The sequence below is a fragment of the Olea europaea genome, chromosome 10, assembly GCF_002742605.1.
Source record: "Olea europaea var. sylvestris chromosome 10, O_europaea_v1, whole genome shotgun sequence".
Classification (NCBI taxonomy): Eukaryota; Viridiplantae; Streptophyta; class Magnoliopsida; order Lamiales; family Oleaceae; genus Olea; species Olea europaea.
The window spans coordinates 12,814,881-12,822,110 of record NC_036246.1 but is presented as its reverse complement, the minus strand read 5'-3'; positions in this window follow the sequence as shown (position 1 = coordinate 12,822,110).

The following is a 7,230-nucleotide window of genomic DNA, read 5'->3' as shown; positions in this document are numbered from 1 at the left end:
CATTTATAAATTGAAAGATTTTTTCTAGGAAATTTATACCCGTAAAAATTGCCACCTGAATGGTTTAAAAAAAAATTCAAATTCCAAAGACTCTACGAAAATTTTCAAATTCCAAAGACTTTTTGTACTTGTCATTTTCAAAACTAAGACTTTCTAATTTACCACAAAGAATAATTTACTACAAAATTTACTACAAAGAATACTATATACTAAGTTACAAGATTTACTATCAGATAATTCTATTATGTTACATTGTATTTCTTCAATTATCATCGATTCAGTTGCATTTTCTTTATTTTTATATTTATTTGGGTATTTGTTAGCAAAATGTCTAGGGTCTCCACAAATATAACACTTAGGGTGTGTTTGATTACATTTATTTTTCATGGAAAATATCAGTTTTCCACCTAAATTTCTACTTGGAGTGTTTGATTGTTATTTTTTTCCATGGAAAACATTTTCCAACTTTTGAAAATATGCCTAATTTTCCTTGTTTTTAAGGAAAATATTTTCTTTGGGTAGAGGTGGTTTTTATTTTCCACAAAAGATGGAAAACATTTTTTTTCTAGGTGATATTTTTCATGTCAATCAAACACACTCTTACAGTCTTTTATAGTTTTAGTTTTCTAATATATCTATTATAATTGGGTCTTTTATTTTTATAGTATGTCCTACTTGGTCTAATATTATAGTTCTTTTTATTTTGATATTGCTTTTAATATTTTTAATCTTTTTTATATAATTTTTTATTTCTTCTTCTAAAATCATATATCTATGGTGTATATAAATCTGAGTAAAAAGAATAATTTAATTTCTTTATTTGCTTTCTAGCTACTTCTTCTACACAATATTCTTTCAATTCTACATCTTTTCTAATTTTATCATTCCACAGTGGTGGTATCTTTCTATATAATCTTTCAAGTATAGGGTAATCTAATGCTAATCCTGCTGTGCTTGCTAATCTTTTAAAATCTAAGAAAAATGGTTGTATGTATTTCATATTACTAATACTTAATTTTTCTAAGTCTTCTAAAGCTTTATTTTATTCATAAGTGTTTTCTCTACTGGGATCAAAACCTATAATTAATTCTCTAATAAAGCTTGTAAAATTTCTAGGATTATCTCCTCCAGCAATTCTTAATCTAGTTTCATTTGGTTTTAGTCTTTCTGCTGTAACGTATACATCTAAAGCAGTCTTTCCTAAATAAATTTCTAAATAAGCCCACATTTCTTCTACAGTCATTTGTATAGGTACACTGTTATACGCTTTAATTACAAAATTTTCCCATTTAGTTATAGTACTAGGTCTGTCTTGTGGTTTACAATTATTTAACTCTAAGATTAATCCTCTGCTTGATAATGGTAAACTACACAATTCTTCCGTTTGCCTTTTTCCTAAACTTTTATATGTTTTGTCAGTCCATTCAAAGTCTCTTGCAGGGGAAAAAGGATATTTACCTCCTATATCGTATTCTGTATTCATGTGTTCTTTTTTTTTTTTTTCCAAATTCTTGATCTGTTTCCCTTTTTAACTCTCTTGCTAGTTTCTTCCATCTTAGTTTCTATATTTACTTGATCTTTTTCTATTAACATTTTAGTTTCTATTTCTCTATTTTTTCTAAGATTTCTGTAATATTCCATATCTATATATCCAAATTGTTTTTCATCATCCTCGCTTTCATCTTCTTCACTTTCTTCATCTGAAGCATTAATTTCGTCTTCACTTCTATAGTCTTCTATTTCAAAATATCCACATTCTCTTTCATTTTCTTCCTCATTATGCTGTGTCTATTCTGCTTGATAATTATAATTTCCAAATCTAATACTTAAAATTTCATTACTATTTTTGTACATAATATTATTTTTTGGTATATTGATTTTTGTTGAAAATTTCTTAAGTTCCAGTCTAATCCTGCATATGTTTCTGAAGAGAATTTCTTTGCTAGGATAGTTTTTATACCTTTTTGTCCTAATAGTGTAACTGTTTGATTATTTTCTAATTTATAATTAGTAGCACTATTTTCAGTAAGTCTTCTTATGAATTCTGTGCATATTAATAAATTATGATCATCTCTTTTCATTTGATATCCTTTGCTTTTTATTCCTATTTTAATATCTTTATAGAAATTCTTTGTTCTAACTAAATAATCTGGTGTAAAATATATTATTCTGCCTTTATTATTCATATCTAATTCTATGTTTAGCAATAATCCTTGTTCTATATCCGTGAATCTGCTATCATATAAAAATAATAATACTTTAACTCTTAAATTTTCTCTATGAAGCCCTTTTACTCCTATTATTATTAATCATAAATGAGTCTGTTGAAAATTTTTATTAACGATTTCTTTATAAGATTCTTTTTCTATTAAATCTAGAGATATAAATTGATCTTCATGTGTACATGAAACATATTCCTCCATAATGCTGATATATTAAACATTTGCTAAATAAATTTCCTTTTTTTTATATATGTCTAAAATTTTTACTAATTTCAGTTTATTCTGTTTAAACATTTCTATTTGTTCTTCTATATCTATTAAAAATTCTAGTCTTATTTCGGATTCTGTTTTTCTACTTAATGGTCTTAATAAAGGATTACCTACTAATTTACTTCTACTGGCTACGATTTGTTTTCCTTTATCCATTAGGTATAGATCCACTAGTTTTATTAAATCTACTAGGTTCTTTAGTTTTACCTAAATTTAATTTTTCTAGTTTATTTATTATATTATCTAAATCTTGTCTATTATCTGTCGACTTTTCTTTTTCTAATGCTTTAACTATGTTTTCCAATTTTTCTAGGTTAAGACTAGATTTCGTTTCTTCTATATTATTAGATTTTCTTTTTAGTATTTCGGTATTTTGATTTTTAATATATTCTAGATTAGTTTCTAAAATCTTTATATTTTTATTTATATTTTCTAATAAAGTTTCTCTTCTTTTATTTGAATTGTTTCTTTCTAATTTTCTCCTAAATTTACAAGTAAGTCTACAATACTATTTAACCGTTTATTTTCACTATGTAAAGTATGTCTAAACTTATTATCGAAATTACAGATTAGAAAAACTGCTTCTAAGTTATCTTTTCTTTTATTTTGTAATAATTTACAGTCTCCTCCAATCTCTATATTTGGTGGATTTCTTCATAACATACATATTTTTTACACAGGATTCAGAAGCAAATTTTGGAGATGTAATTCGAAAAATGCAAAACACTGAAAGAGCTTTCTATCTCAAAGCAACTCAGGTAGAACCTAATTCATCCAATTACAAATTTGACATCGTCTCCGTGGAACCTTTAGTTGCAGAAGAACACCAAGAATGCTACCAAAAGAATGTTGATTCCGAAAAAAAATCTAGAAAATTTTGCCATAAATACCGATGACAATTGGTCCCCTTCAGCAAAGAGAGTTCTTTTCAAATAAGCTATTGAGTAGTCAGAAAGTCCCAGTTCAAATCCATTTACTTCAGACAAAATGAAAGAAAAAATAGAGTAGAAAATGGAAGAAAAAATTCAGCTATATTATCTTTTGAAATAGCTCGAATACTAAGCCAGTTCATTTTGGAAGATATTATATATATTTTTGCTGTGGCTTGTACTTATTTTGTAGCTTTCAATGAAATTAGTTTTTGTTCAATTTACATCTCAATTAAAAACAGTAATTTCTCATTTTCAAAAACTTAAAATACTTTTTTTTTAAATTCTACACATTCCACGCTAATAATAACATAATCTATACAATACTCGTGCAATGCACGATGCAGGCACTAGTATACAAAAAAAATGGATGGCGTGACAAGTAATGCCAAAATGCAAAAACACATACTACTGTCCATACAAAACTGTGTCTACGATCGCTAGGGAGTTAATATCTCCAATTCAGTGGCATCTGCAAGGCAAAAAGGAGTGACACACCTTATGAAAATTAAATACCAAATCTTGCTCACAGACATTGCTGAAAAAATGATCCAGTATCTCCACAAACAAGTGAATGGATTCCAAATAAGCCAACTCATTGTCTGTATTGTCAACTTTAATTTCAATACTTAGACATACTTAGTGGGCTAATTTCAATGCCAATACTAATATAATTGTGTCTGTACAGGATTGCTTGAACAACCAAAAGCCAAATGATGCTGAAAGATCCATCTACGTAGGCAACGACAAATTAGTAGAAGTTGAGGCTATAGGGACTTTTAGATTATTATTAAAGACTAATTTGAATTTGAATTTGAAAGAGACTTCTGTGGTACCATCTTTTAGACAAAATTTGGTTCCTATTTATGGTTTGGACAAATTCGATTATTCTTGTTCATTTAAAAATAATAAATTTAGTCTTTTTTCTAGATTCAAATCTTGCGGGTACTGATTCTCTATCTGGATATGATAATTGATACTTAATTCGATTGCCTCTTATAATGAAACATTGCATGTCAACTCATGGGGTATTAAACGTAAATTAAATAATGAAAATTTTGGTTCATTATGGTACAAGGGTTTATGTCACATTTCTCGAAAGAGAATAAAAAATCTTATATCACAAGAAATTATTGATCCCCTTAATTTTTCAGGCTTAAATGTTTGGGTAAATTGTATTAAGGGAAAAACAAGCAAACATAAGGAGATTATGTGCTAATAGGACTTTAGACAGCTTAGAACTAATTCATACGAATATTTGTGGGTAATTCCCTATAACTTCTTGGAATGGTCAACAATTATTTATTACGTTCATAGACGATTATTCACGCAATGACTACTTATATCTCATTCAAGAGAAATCCCAATCATTAGATATGTTCAATGCTTATAATGAGAAAGTTGAAAACCAAATCGGTAAAAGCATAAAACACATTAGATCTAACCGTGATGGTGAATACTATGGCAGATATGACGGATTAAGAAAACAACACCCAGGGTCTTTTGCTAAATTCCTAGAGGAATGTGGAACGTCCCACAATACACCATGCCAGGTTCTCCTAGCATGAACGATTTTGCTAAAAGATAAAATAGAACATTTAAAAACATGATAAGGAGTATGATTAGTCATTTTATCTAGCTAAAATCTCTCTACGAATTATAGCTTATATTCTCAATAGAGTCTTGAGTAAAGTAACTGTCAAAACCCCTTATGAACTTTTAACAGGCAAGAAGCCTACTTTGAAGCATTTGTACATTTGAAATTGTCCAGTTGACGTTAGGCCTTATAGACTTAATAAAAAGAAATTGATTTCAGAACTGTCAGTTGCCATTTCATTAAATACTTTGAGAGATCAAGTGGTTACAAATTTCTTGATCCCACTATATATTCAATTTTTGAAAATGGGAAATGATTGGTTCTTTGAAGATGTAGAGTTTGCAGGAGGAGATAAGGTTAGGAATTTTGTCTTTGAGAGAAAATATATAAATATTCATTTGGTTGCAATTGATAATGATCTTGACTAGGGAAAAATTCTTACTCCAAATCTTGTTCAATAAGCAATATCGGATCAAAGCAACATTCCAGAACCCTTATAAGCAATCAAGAGATTGTTACTGAAGAACAAACTCAACAACTTTAAGAACAAATGCCATTTAGGAGATCCACTAAAGAAAGGAGAAATGCAATTTCGGATGAGTTTATAGTATTTCTCTGAGAACATGAGGATGGTATTTGATTGATGGAAGAAATACAATCAACTTTCATCAAGCAATGCAAAGTGATAATTCTAAAAAATGGTTAGATATCATGAACGAGAAAATAAAGTCCATAAAAGACGATGACGTTTTAGGATTATGATGGCACATATAGAACATTTTGATCTTGAGCTACATTAGATAGACGTAAAGACAGTGGTTTTCAATGATAACAATGATGAGACGATATATATGATGCAATCGGAAAACTCTGTGTCAAGAGACCCAAAGAAAATGGTTTGAAAATTAAAGAAATTCATCTATGCACTTAAGCAGGCTTCTTGCCAATGGTATCACAATTTTCATCAAATAATAATCTCGTTTAGCTTTGTAATAAATGCAGTTGATGATTGTGTATATTACAAGTTTACCGTGAGTAAGTATATTTTTCTAATTTTGTATGTCGATGACATACTGCTTGCCTGCAATGATATATGCCTATTGTACAGAACTAAGATTTCTATCAAAAAAATTTGAAATGAAAGATCTTGATGACGCCTCTTTTGTATTAGGAATATAGATACACCGGAATTGTTCTCGGTGGTATTCTTGAATTATTACAAAAGAGCTTTGTCGATAAGATACTTAAGAGATACGGAATGCATGATTGTAAACCAAGAATGATATAGTTCTGAATAATCTTTGCGAAGTATTCAACAATGTGGTGTTAGAGGATAGGGATAAGACCATATTGATTGATATACGTATAAGCTTCATGAAGTGGATACAATCAAAGAAGGATAAGATGAGAAAAAATAGAGTACCTTTGTGCCCTAAATACAATAGAAACTAATGAGGAACAGTGAAATGGTTAAGGGGTTTGAGGTGGACTTGTCAAGGGCACAGTCTTACGTGAACTCAAATAAGACGTGCGTGAAGAAGATGGGATTGACAAGGATTCTTGTGCTGATGTGGTTGTAGCTATTGTAGACAAATATGTCGAGTCTTGAAAATACGTTCATGCATAGTTATTAAACCCGACCTGACCATTGACCCGATTAAGGCACCGGGTCTCGGGTTGCTGGTCGAATCGGTAGGTTAGTGGTTAGATTGGTGGGTCAATACTTAATAATTATAAAATATTTTTTAAAAGTATAAAGTTTTTCTTTTAGATAAAACAAAAAAAAATTAAATTATCTATCATTAATAATTAATATATTATTTTGTTAAATATTCAATTCATGTTAATCAAAATAGTTACTATAATTTTTAAAAATATTTTTAACAAACTATAAATAATTTACATAAACATAATTATTGCAAACACATAAAAAAAAAAAAAAAAACACCACTTGATCTCTAGTGGTTAAGTGATACTCACTTTACCTAGAGATCTAAGGTTCAAATCATTTTGAGATAAAAGTTTATTGACAAACTTTTAAATCTTGGGCAAACTAGTCAACCGGATTAGTTAATATAAAAATCGCCAATTAACTCGGTCAACTCGATTTTTACCGAGTCAATTGCATATCTATGAAAATATTTTATCCGGCCTGATCAGGGGCCCAGGTTACCGATTTTCGGCCCAACCAACCGGTTCGGGCCAGGTTTTA